This window comes from Triticum urartu, chromosome 4 (genome assembly GCF_003073215.2).
Source record: "Triticum urartu cultivar G1812 chromosome 4, Tu2.1, whole genome shotgun sequence".
In the NCBI taxonomy this organism is placed as follows: domain Eukaryota; kingdom Viridiplantae; phylum Streptophyta; class Magnoliopsida; order Poales; family Poaceae; genus Triticum; species Triticum urartu.
Genome location: NC_053025.1, coordinates 549,332,963 through 549,345,064, shown reverse-complemented (window position 1 = coordinate 549,345,064; position 12,102 = coordinate 549,332,963).

Sequence of the window (12,102 nt, the reverse complement as noted above, 5' to 3'; positions counted from 1 at the left end):
CATGCAACAGACAGGAACTGGCACTGGGCACTGGATCAATATGTTAGTCCCAAAAATAATATAAAAAGTTGCCAAAAAGTGTATGAAAGTTGAATAATATTGGCATGGAACAATCAAAAATTATAGATATGACGAAGACGTATCAGCATCCCCAAGCTTAATTCCTACTCGTCCTCGAGTAGGTAAATGATAAAAAAGATAATTTTTGATGTGGAATGCTACCTAGCATAATCTTGATCATATGTCTAATCATGGCATGAATATTAAGACACGAGTGATTCAAAGCAATAGTCTATCATTTGACATAAAAACAATAATACTTCAAGCCTACTAATAAAGCAATCATGTCTTTTCAAAATAACATGTCCAAAGAAAGTTATCCCTACAAAATCATATAGTCTGGCTATGCTCCATCTTCACCACACAAAATATTCAAATCATGCACAACCCCGATGACAAGCCAAGAAATTGTTTCATACTTTTGATGTTCTCAAACCTTTTCAACTTTCACGCAATACATGAGCGTGAGCCATGGACATAGCACTATAGGTGGAATAGAATATGATGGTGGAGAAGACAAAAAGGAGAAGATAGTCTCACATCAGCTAGGCGTATCAACGGGCTATGGAGATGCTCATCAATAGATATCAATGTGAGTGAGTAGGTATTGCCATGCAACGGATGCACTAGAGCTATAAGTATATGAAAGCTCAAACTGAAACTAAGTGGGTGTGCATCCAACTTGCTTGCTCATGAAGACCTAGGGCATTTGAGGAAGTCCATCATTGGAACATACAAGCCAAGTTCTATAATGAAAATTCCCACTACTATATGAAAGTGATGACTCAAGAGACTCTCTATATGAATAACATGGTGCTACTTTGAAGCACAAGTGTGGAAAAAGGATAGTAGCACTGCCCCTTCTCTCTTTTTCTCTCATTTTTTTATTTTTTTGGTGGGCTTCTTTGGCCTCTTTTTTTATTTGGGCTTCTTTGGCCTCTTTTTTTATTTGGGCTTATTTGGCCTCTTTTATTTTTTGTAAAGTCCGGAGTCTCATCCCAACTTACGGGGGAATCATAGTCTCCATCATCCTTTCCTCACAGGGGCAATGCTCTAATAATGATGATCATCACACTTTTTATTTACTTATAACTCAATATTACAAGTCGATACTAGAACAAAGATATGACTCTATATGAATGCCTCCGGCGGTGTACCGGGATGTGCAATGATCTAGCATAGCAATGATATCAAAAAACGGACAAGTCATGAAAACATCATGCTAGCTATCTTACGATCATGCAAAGCAATATGACAATGAATGCTCAAGTCATGTATATGATGATGATGGAAGTTGCATGGCAATATATCTCGGAATGGCTATGGAAATGCCATAATAGGTAGGTATGGTGGCCGTTTTGAGGAAGGTATATGGTGGGTTTTATGGTACCGGCGAAAGTTGCGCGGTACTAGAGAGGCTAGCAATGGTGGAAGGGTGAGAGTGCGTATAATCCATGGACTCAACATTAGTCATAAAGAACTCACATAATTATTGCAAAAATCTATTAGTCATCGAAACAAAGTACTACGCGCATGCTCCTAGGGGGATAGATTGGTAGGAAAAGACCATCGCTCGTCCCTGACCGCCACTCATAAGGAAGACAATCAATAAATAAATGAGGTAAATACACTAGAAGTCAAAGAACTTGCACGCAACGTTCAGTTTAGTGCATAAACTTGTAAAATATGTGTTTCTGGTCATCTAACTTGTCCTCTTGTTTATATACGGTGCTTTCTACGGTATCCAGTCGTATCCCTATGCATGCCACATGGAGGGGCCCACTGTCAGTGGCTGAGATGGTGGTAATCCGCATGCACTTTTTTAGATAGCACCCTATTTGAGACTCCTAAGATATATATCAAAGAGTAAAAGTACACATTTTGAACTATGTTTTCTCTTATCTAGATTATTAATTTAAAATTATTTGAATTCAGACAAAATTTCCGTTGATTTGTCCGAATTTTTTCATTACTAAAACCAAAGTTACTTGGACTACTATTATGAAAAAGTTTAGACCTCGGGCTCGAGGATGTACATTCATTCTACACTATATTTTCTTTTATCTAGATTTTAATTTAATTTTTTTTGAATTCAAACAAAAAATATTTAATTTGTCCAGAATAATTTATGTACATCCATTCTGCACTGTACGTTCTTTTATCTAGATTTTTAAATTTACATTTATTCGAATTCAAACGTTTATTTGTCCGAAAACATACGTACATTCACTGTGCACTATATTTCCTTTTATATAAATATTTAAATTTGGAATTATTCGAATTCAAACAAATTTTTTGTTGATTTGTCCAAAAGAATTTACGTATATTCATTCTACATTTTATTTCCTTTATCCAGATTTTATAATTTTAAAAAATCAAATTCAACCAAAATTTTCGTTGGTTTGTCCAAAAGAATTTGCATTCATTCATTCTGCACTATTTTTTGCGGGAATATATATTTAAAGTTAGGTACTATGTGCAAAAAAAGATCTATCTTTGCGTAAAAAAAATTAAACATAGCTCACTGCCATTGGAATACATAAATTTTATACTATACAATACATAACACTTTTATCATTTTTATCTCTATTTATCACTGATAAACTAAAATCAAATCTATCTTATATAGAAAAAACAATATACAAGATAAAATTTGTTTGTGTTACTAAGTGTCGGTGTGGCCTGATGGTTGGCACTTGTACACGATGCCATAGTATCAAACTGGGGCTTTCCATTTTCAGAAAACCCTTTTGTCGTTTTAATTTCTATTTTTTATGCAGTACGTGTTAAATAGCTTTAACTGTGCATTTTAGCGTCAACTGTTAGATTTTCTTTTTTGAGGAAGCGTCAACTGTTAGTTGGTCTAGTCGCTCTCTACGCTAGGCGGATCGTGCTAGCTCATCGGTTTGAATCCCATCATGCGCTGCAGCTTCTTTCATTTTATTTGAGGATTGTTTGTGTAAAAATAAATAGAATGTATGGGTCCTTTCTTAAAAAAACAGCCTCACCCACTGATGGTGGCCCTGCCACGTTGGCACTCGTAGGGATACGGTTGGAAGCACCGTATATGCACGAGATGACGAGTTAGATGACCAAAACACGTATTTTACAAGTTTATGCACTAAACTGAACATTGCGTGCAAGTTCTGCGACTTCTAGTGTATTTACCTCTAAATAAATCATGCTCCGACTTCGTTACATAACGGTTCACCATACGTGCATGCTACAGGAATCACAAACCTCAACACAAGTATTTCTACAATCCACAACTACACACTAGCATGACTCTAATATCACCGTCTCTATATCGCAAAACTATTGCAAGGAATCAAACATATCATATTCAGTGATCTACAAGTTTTATGTAGGATTTTATGACTAACCATGTGAATGACCAGTTCCTGTCATCTCTCTAAATAGATATAAGTGAAGGAAGAGAGTTTAATTCTTTCTACAAAATATATGTCCACGCTCGAACAAATATAATTGAAGCAAAAGAGCATTCTACAAATGGCGGTTGTCTATGTAAAGAGAAACAGGCAATCCAAACTTCAAATGATATAAGTGAAGCACATGAAGCATTCTATAAAGACATACTCAAAAGATATAAGTGAAGTGCAATGAGCATTCTATAAATCAACCAAGGACTATCTCATACCAGCATGGTGCATAAAGGAAAAATGAAAACTAAATGCAAAAGACGCTCCAAGATTGCACATATCGCATGAACGAAACGAATCCGAAAACATACCGATACTTGTTGTGAGAAGAAGGAAGAGAGGCAAGATCTCAAGATTGGGGATGCCCTATGCACCCCAAGTATGCCTACGTTTGAGTCTCCTTGAATATTTACTTGGGGTGCATAGGGCATCCCCAATCTTGAGATCTTGCCTCTCTTCCTTCTTCTCACATCGAAACATTCTCAATCATCGAACACTTCATCCACACAAAACTTCAACAGAAAACTCGGTAAGATCCATTAGTATAATAAAGCAAATCACTACTCTAAGTACTATTGCAAACCAATTCATATTTTGTTTTTGCATTGTGTCTACTGTAATATAACTTTTTCATGGCTTAATCCACTAATATAAATTGATAGTTTCATCAAAACAAGCAAACTATGCATCAAAAACAGAATCTGTCTAAAACAGAACAGTCTGTAATAATCTGAACATTCACCATACTTCTGATACTTGAAAAATTCTACCAAAATTAGGAAAAATAAAAAATTTGTATAGGAAGACAGTGCAAAAAGAATCAGAACCATTTGGCGTTCCAGCTAAAAATGCAAAATCGCGCACTACAGCCAAAGTTTCTGTCCTGCACCGTACAAACCATCAAGCAAATCTAAACATCCTAAAGGCAAACCTTGGCACATATTTTTATAATACAATGGAATTGTACAAGGGGATAATTATTTTTGTTGAAAAATTTCTGTAATCAAGATTCACAAATTTGCCGTGAGCATAAACAAAGTTCAAGGAGCTCTCCCACTTCAACAATGCTTGTCTTCTTTCGCTTTCCTTTTTGAAAAAGTTTTGGGTTCCCCTCTTTATTTTTTTTGTTTTTAAACTATATGAAAGCACTCAACAGAAATAAATGACTCTCTAAAACTTCCAGGTTGTCTCCGTGGCAGCGCTTTCTTTAAAGCCATTAAGCTAGGCATATAGTGCTCAAGTAGTGAATCCACCCGGATCCCAAGGTATATCAAAGCCAATTTTAATTAACAATGATTTGTAATTTAGTAGTGAGCACAAACTAACATATATCATGTAATGACGAAGTCTAACTCTCTTCCTGTGCATCGGCATGTCATAAAAGAACAATTCATGCACACAAAGTAAAGGCCAATGCATAGTATAAACAGTTTCTTGCAATTTTATCATGTTGGAAACATAGAGAGGTGGAGATATAGTTCCTCTCTCATAATAATTGCAAGTAGGAGCGGCAAGCACATGCATATTATAACTATCAAAATCATCATGTGTAACGGTAAAAGGCAACCCATCAATATAATCCTTAATAAGTGCGAACTTCTCCGATATAGTGTAGTCGGGAGAATTCAAAAAGATAATAGGACTATCATGCGTGGGTGCAATAGCAACAATTTCATGTTTAACATAAGGAACTATAGAAAGTTCATCTGCATAAGCATAATTCATATTGGCATCTTGGCCATAAGCATAACAAGGATCATCAAAAAGGGATATTTCAAAAGAATCATAGGGATCATAACAGTCATCATAGCAATCATCCTTCGGTAAGCACGAAGGGGAATTAAACAATGTATGAGTTGAAGAGTTACTCTCATTAGAAGGTGGGCACGGGTGATCAATCCGCTCTTCCTCCTTTTGTTCTTCGCTCTCCTCCTCATCTTTTTTATCCAATGAGCTCACAGTGTCATCAATTTCTTCTTCCATAGACTCCTGCAAAATATTAGTCTCTTCTTGGACAGCGGAGTAGTCCTCAATATATAGTTTAACATAAGAATTAGAAGCATAATTCTCATAACAATATTCAAGTATGGCAAAATTTTCAGATTTGTGATAAGTAGCATCATACTTTTCGATCAAAGAAGCAATTTCATAAGCACCCTCAAAAGCAACAAATTCTTCAATTTGTTGAACATCATAGTAACTATAAACACCTTTAGCATAAGAAGATAAGATTCCATTATCAATAAACTCACATTGGTAGGGAAGGTGTTTCTTAGGGTTTTCAGAACAAGTAAAATCATATAATTCACATAAATTCCAAGCATAGCATTGCAAACGTTGAATTTGACTCCATAATAATTTCCCTTTTTCAGATATACGGTGTCGCACATAACCAGTATGCTCATATAAAGATTTGCCCTCAACTAAGCTAGTTGGGGTTTCGGCACGAGCACAAAGGGATCGAAGATGATCCAAGTAAAAAGCTTCAGCAGTGTGATAGATTTTGAGTGGTTCTTCAACCATTGGTTCAGTAGGTACAACTAATTTTTTTGGTATTTTGCGTTTCCTACCCATAACTAAAGATAGAAAACAACTAAGAACAGCAAATAAAAATTACTTAGTGATAAAGCAAACAAGCACACACGAGAATATTCACCCCACGCTATTGCTCCCCGGCAATGGCGCCAGAAAAAGGTCTTGATAACCCACAAGTATAGGGGATCGCAACAGTTTTCGATAAGTAAGAGTGTCGAACCCAACGAGGAGCTAAAGGTAGAACAAATATTCCCTCAAGTTCTATCGACCACTGATAGAACTCTACGCACGCTTAACGTTCGCTTTCCCTAGAATAAGTATGAAACAAGAAGTACTTTGTAGGTGTTTTCGGAAAGGCTTGCAAGAAAGTAAAGAGCACGAAAATAAAACTAAGGGCTGTTAAGGTAAAGAAGCAACTAAAGTAAATATAGCGAGTGTGGAAAAGTGGTGGTAGGAGTTGCGAAATTGTCCCTTAAGCAATTGACTACTTTACTAGACCGATAGCGAATATTATGTGGGAGAGGCCACTGCTAGCATGTCATTCCTTACTTGGAATTCTATGCACTTATGATTGGAACTATTAGCAAGCATCCACAACTACTAATGTTCATTAAGGTAAAACCCAACCATAGCATTAAGATATATTGGTCCCCCTTCAATCCCGTATGCATCAATTTCTATGCTAGGTTGAAGCTTGCATGCCTGCAGGTCGACTCTAGAGGATCCCCGGGTACCGAGCTCGAATTCGCCCTATAGTGAGTCGTATTACAATTCACTGGCCGTCGTTTTACAACGTCGTGACTGGGAAACAAAGGACAGCAACATAACCACAAGCAAATTAAATCAATCATAGCAATTCATCAACCAGCGATAGGACAACGAAAATCTACTTAGACATCATAGGATGACAACACATCATTGGATAATAATATGAAGCATAAAGCACCATGTTCAAGTAGAGGGTACAACGGGTTGCGGGAGAGTGCACCGCTGTAGATAGAGGGGGGAAGGTGATGGAGATGTTGGTGAAGATGGCGGAGGTGTTGGTGAAGATCGCGGTGATGATGATGATGGCCTCGGTGGCGTTCCGACGCCACCAGAGGAGAGGGGGAGAGGGGCTCCCTTCTTCCTCTTCTTCCTTGACCTCCTCCCTAGATGGGAGAAGGGTTTCCCCTCCAGTCCTTGGCCTCCATGGCATGGGAGGGGCGAGAGCCCCTCCGAGATTGGATCTATCTCTCTGTTTCTCTCTGGTTCTGCATTCTGTTCTGGCTCTGTTTCACCGTTTCGTATATATGGAGATCCGTAACTCCGATTGGCCTGAAACCTTTGCCGTGATTTTTTTCCGAATATTATCTTTCTTGCGGCAAAAGAAGAGCATCAACCGCCTTACGGTGGGCTCACGAGGGTAGGGGGCGCGCCCCCTGCCTCGTGACCACCTCGGGCATTGGTTCACGTTGATTTTCCTTCCGAATTTTCCATATTTTCCAAAATAAGCTCCGTCCGTTTTTATCCCGTTTGGACTCCGTTTGATATGGATATTCTGCGAAACCAAAAACATGCAACAGACAGGAATTGGCACTGGGCACTGGATCAATGTGTTAGTCCCAAAAATAATATAAAAAGTTGCCAAAAAGTGTATGAAAGTTGAATAATATTGGCATGGAACAATCAAAAATTATAGATACGACGGAGACGTATCAATGCTCCTGTGCGCGGAGGCACGTACGTCTGAGACTCAGCCACTTGAGCTTCGATTTGCGGTGTACACCCGCAAGGTACCTATCTATGGACCATACATGTTTTTGTTGATCTCCATGACTTGGGAGAAGATGTACCCTGGTGATGAGTTCCTTGCTCCAGACTGGATTCGGCATGAGTCCATTAGTCTCCGCGTCAAGCCCAACTGGGCCAACACTACTACTCGTGCTGAGGCGTCTGCTGCTAGGAGGGCTGTTGGTGAGGAGGAGGCTGGTGCAGAGGATGTTGCTGAGGACCGTGCTGCTAGGTCTTCCCAACCTTCCTCTGAGCCGTCGTGGGCCAAGAAGTTGAAGGACAAGATGAAGACTCTCTTCTGCATGCAGGCGAAGGGGCAGTACAGAACTCACGTGGCATCCAAGGATAGTCGTCGCCGCAACAAGAAGTTCATGAGGCTCTTTAGAGAGGATGTCTCTGGCGGTTCTGAGGATGCCATCACGCCAGAGGCTGCATGGATGGCGAAGCAAGGTTTCAAGTGGACTAGTTTTGAGGAGGACATCGAGGAGACCGTCCCCGCCGCCGAGTCTGACGAGGAGCACAAGGAGCTTTGGGATGATTTCTCTGCCTGAGCCACCCCTTGTGTGTAGGTGTCCTCTCTGCCTTTTTGGCGTCTCGATGCCAAAGGGGGAGAGAGTGTAGGGATTTGCGTGGATTTGCGTGCTTGCGAGTCGTGTCGTCTTTGGTGTTTGCTTTGTCGTTTGCTTTGGTTTAGTTTGTGCCTTTGAGACTTATCCTTCATATGGTGCAAGACATATGCACTCTATTCTATCCTAGTGAGCTTTTGATTGTGCTACTTGTTATGCTCGTATTTACTATCTTGTCTAGTGTTAGCCTTAATTTTGCAAGATATGCCTTGTCTCTATAATATAGGGGGAGCTTTGATCTTAGTATGTGTGCCGTGCAGTCCAAAGCACCCATCTAGTTAGCACACATCTAGGGGGAGCCCGTCTATATTCTAGAAAGGAGGGGTTTGCGTTTGCTTAACCTTATTTCCTCTGTGCAAATCCCGTATTGTCATCAATCCACCAAAAAGGGGGAGATTATAAGGGCATATTTATCCCTAAGGTGTTTTGGTGATTGATGACAATGCTTTTGCGGACTAATCGTGTGCCTTGAGTTTCCCAGACGTTTCATCGCTAGGCACAAGACGTTTTGGTGTCCCTCGAAGACTGTTGAAGACGGCGTCTTTTCTACGTTTCTTTTTTGTGGATTTGAGTCGTAGGAAAGCCGTACTATCAAGAGGGGGTCCGCGTCGGAAAGGTTTGGGTGGAATCATCACGTACACGTTTTCTTCCTTGTCGCCTCCTTTCCCCTGCACTTTGGAGCATCCTCTGTTGATCCTCCTTTTCCTTGTCCTGGTTGCTATTGGTGGGCTTGCGGTAGTACTGCTCGTTGTTGAGCGGTAGTACCGCAGGCACCCGCGGTAGTACCGCACTTCGGCGCGGTAGTACCGCAGGTGCCCACGGTAGTACCGCTCCTCTGGAGCCGCAGTACCGTGGCCCCCAGGCCAAGTACCGCTCCTTCGCGGTAGTAGGGGCGGATGTAATTTTTTACATCCGCGCCACTGCGGTAGTACCGCATCCCTTGCGTGGTAGTACCGTGCGTGGCCTGGCTCAGCTGTCTGGTGGTAGTACCGCTCCTCTGTGGTAGTACTGTGTCGGATTTTTGCTTCTTCCGTTTACCAGCGGAAGTAGGCACGGATGTATCTTTATCCGCGCTCTTCCCAGGCTAGGGGTTTCCTGCCTTGTGGTAGTACCGCAAGGGGGAGCGGTAGTACCGCGCCCGCGGCAGTACCGCCCTCAGCCCTTGTGCTACAGGTCTGCCCTAGCTGCTGCTGTTGCTGCGGTAGTACCGCGGGTCCTCACGGTAGTACCGCGTGGCCTTGCGGTAGTACCGCTTGTCAGCAAGCGGAAGTACCGCGTGGCCCTGCGGTAGTACCGCTAGTCTGGGGCGGTAGTACCGCTGGTCGCGGGCTGGTAGGTGGATAACAGTTGGATATTTGTCCTAAGCTATAAAAGGGGTGTCTTCTTCCTCTAGTTGACTACCTCTTCCAACCCTAAGCTCCATTGTTGCTCCAAGCTCCATTTTCGTCCGATCTCACTCCCTAGCCAATGAAACTTGTTGATTTGCTCGGGTGTGGTTGAGAAGGCCCCGATCTACACTTCCATCAAGAGAAATTTGATTCCCCCCACTAATCCCTTGCGGATCGTGTTACTCTTGGGTGTTTCAGCACCCTAGACGGTTGAGGTCACCGCTGAGCCATAGTCCATTGTGGTGAAGCTTCGTGGTGTCGTTGGGAGCCTCCAATTGAGTTGTGGAGATTGCCCCAACCTTGTTTGTAAAGGTTCGGTCGCCGCCTCCAAGGGCACCAATAGTGGAATCACGGCATCTCGCATTGTGTGAGGGCGTGAGGAGAATACGGTGGCCCTAGTGGCTTCTTGGGGAGCATTGTGCCTCCACACCGCTCCAACGGAGACGTACTCCCCCCCAAAGGGAAGGAACTTCGGTAATACATCCTCGTCTCCACCGGCTCCACTCTTGGTTATCTTGTGCCTTTACTTGTGCAAGCTTATTTGTGATATATCTCTTGCTTGCTTGTGTTCCTATCTTTGTTGCATCATATAGGTTGCTCACCTAGTTGCATATCTAGACAACCTACTTTGATGCAAAGTTTAAATTGTTAAAGAAAAGCTAAAAATTGTTAGTTGCCTATTCACCCCCCTCTAGTCAACCATATCGATCCTTTTAGCAGAGGATATCCCTCGACCACGTACTCCGATGTAGCTCTGAGAGCTTGACATGCAATAACTCATGTGCCACACTTCAATAGTGCATGCATAATGTCCCGGTCTGCATCAAGGCAGACTTTGCACCAGGCCAAAGTTGCAATATGTGTGTGTTTGAGAGTGCATTCAACCAGTAGAATTTAGCCCAAAGCACTCGCCACCAGAACACTCTCACCTCTGGCACAACATTAAAATTTCAAATGGTTATCCATAATTGTTTATCTCTCTCTCCAGTTTTTGTCGTCACTTCTTCAAGATCAACATGCTCATTGCGAATCACCAGAGAAAGATATGTGGATTTCACATAATAGACACCCCAACATTTCTGAAGCCCAAGCCCAGAGTTCTTCCCTTCCGCCCGTCTCAACGGTATGTTTAGCATTGCATTGCTTCCGGGGCAATGAAGTTCTTTGTGACCACATCTATATTCCGCGACAAATTATCAGTATCAATAAGGTCGATACGAAATTCAACATGGCATTGCCAATATGAAGCGTAGGCTTCAAGGACAAGTAGCCCGAGATCCACCTATCGTCCCAGAATGAGACTGAAGTGTCATCTCCAATTCGATCTATCATCCCGGTTTCCAAAGCTTCTCTTCCAGCAACAATTGCTTTCCACGTCCTTGATGCACATCTCTTGATGCTCTCCACGTCCTTGATGCCTAGGTCCTGAAGCGAGGAATCATCATTCGCCTCCCTGAACACTCTCATCAGTCATTTAGGTCTTGCCGCACGAGAGAAATTTTCAGAGCCAGTGTCTCATTAAAATCACCAACACAAAGCCACACTGAATACTTAATGGCAAAAAGCGTAAGAACAAATCTCCAACTATGGTGTTTATCTTCCACCCGCAGAGGTCCATAGAAGTCTGTGAATCTCCACTCTTAAGAGTTTTGATCCTTTCTCTTAAACGAAACATCAATATGGGCTAAACTATAATTCCTGAGATAAAAAACTAGTTGCGTTACCAGAATAAACCAATTCCCCCACTAAGACCATCATTGTTCACTGTGAAGCAACCTGCAGAGCCGAGCAAAAACTTCAAGCTCTCAACTCTTTTCGCCAAGTTTTTTTTGTCTCGATGACAAATAGGAGAACTGGCTCTTCCTACTTCACAATGTGGGAAAGCTCTCGAACTACCACCAGGTTGCCAAGCCCTCGGCAGTTCCAACTCAAGCAACTCATTGTCATAGGCAGGGCTGCATCGAGGCCGCTGGAAAATTTTCCGAGCTCATTGGTGTTGTTATCTTCTTCTTTGCCCCCATTCCCCATCATCACCTGATTCTCCTAACACAGACGGCCCTCCACTTTGCTCTAAATGCTTGTTATTGTCTTGGTTTGAGTGAGGTGTGTTCATGAGCAAGGGTGTTTCAACTCTTCTGTACACATGCTGAGCCTCGGGACCGCCCTTTCGATTGTTCAGAAAAGTTTTGTTCTTGACCGAGGACGTAACCTCCACTCCACCACTAGCCGCCCTGCTTGAATTTCGAGTATCTGACTTGTTGTTCTAAGCATTATGTTGAT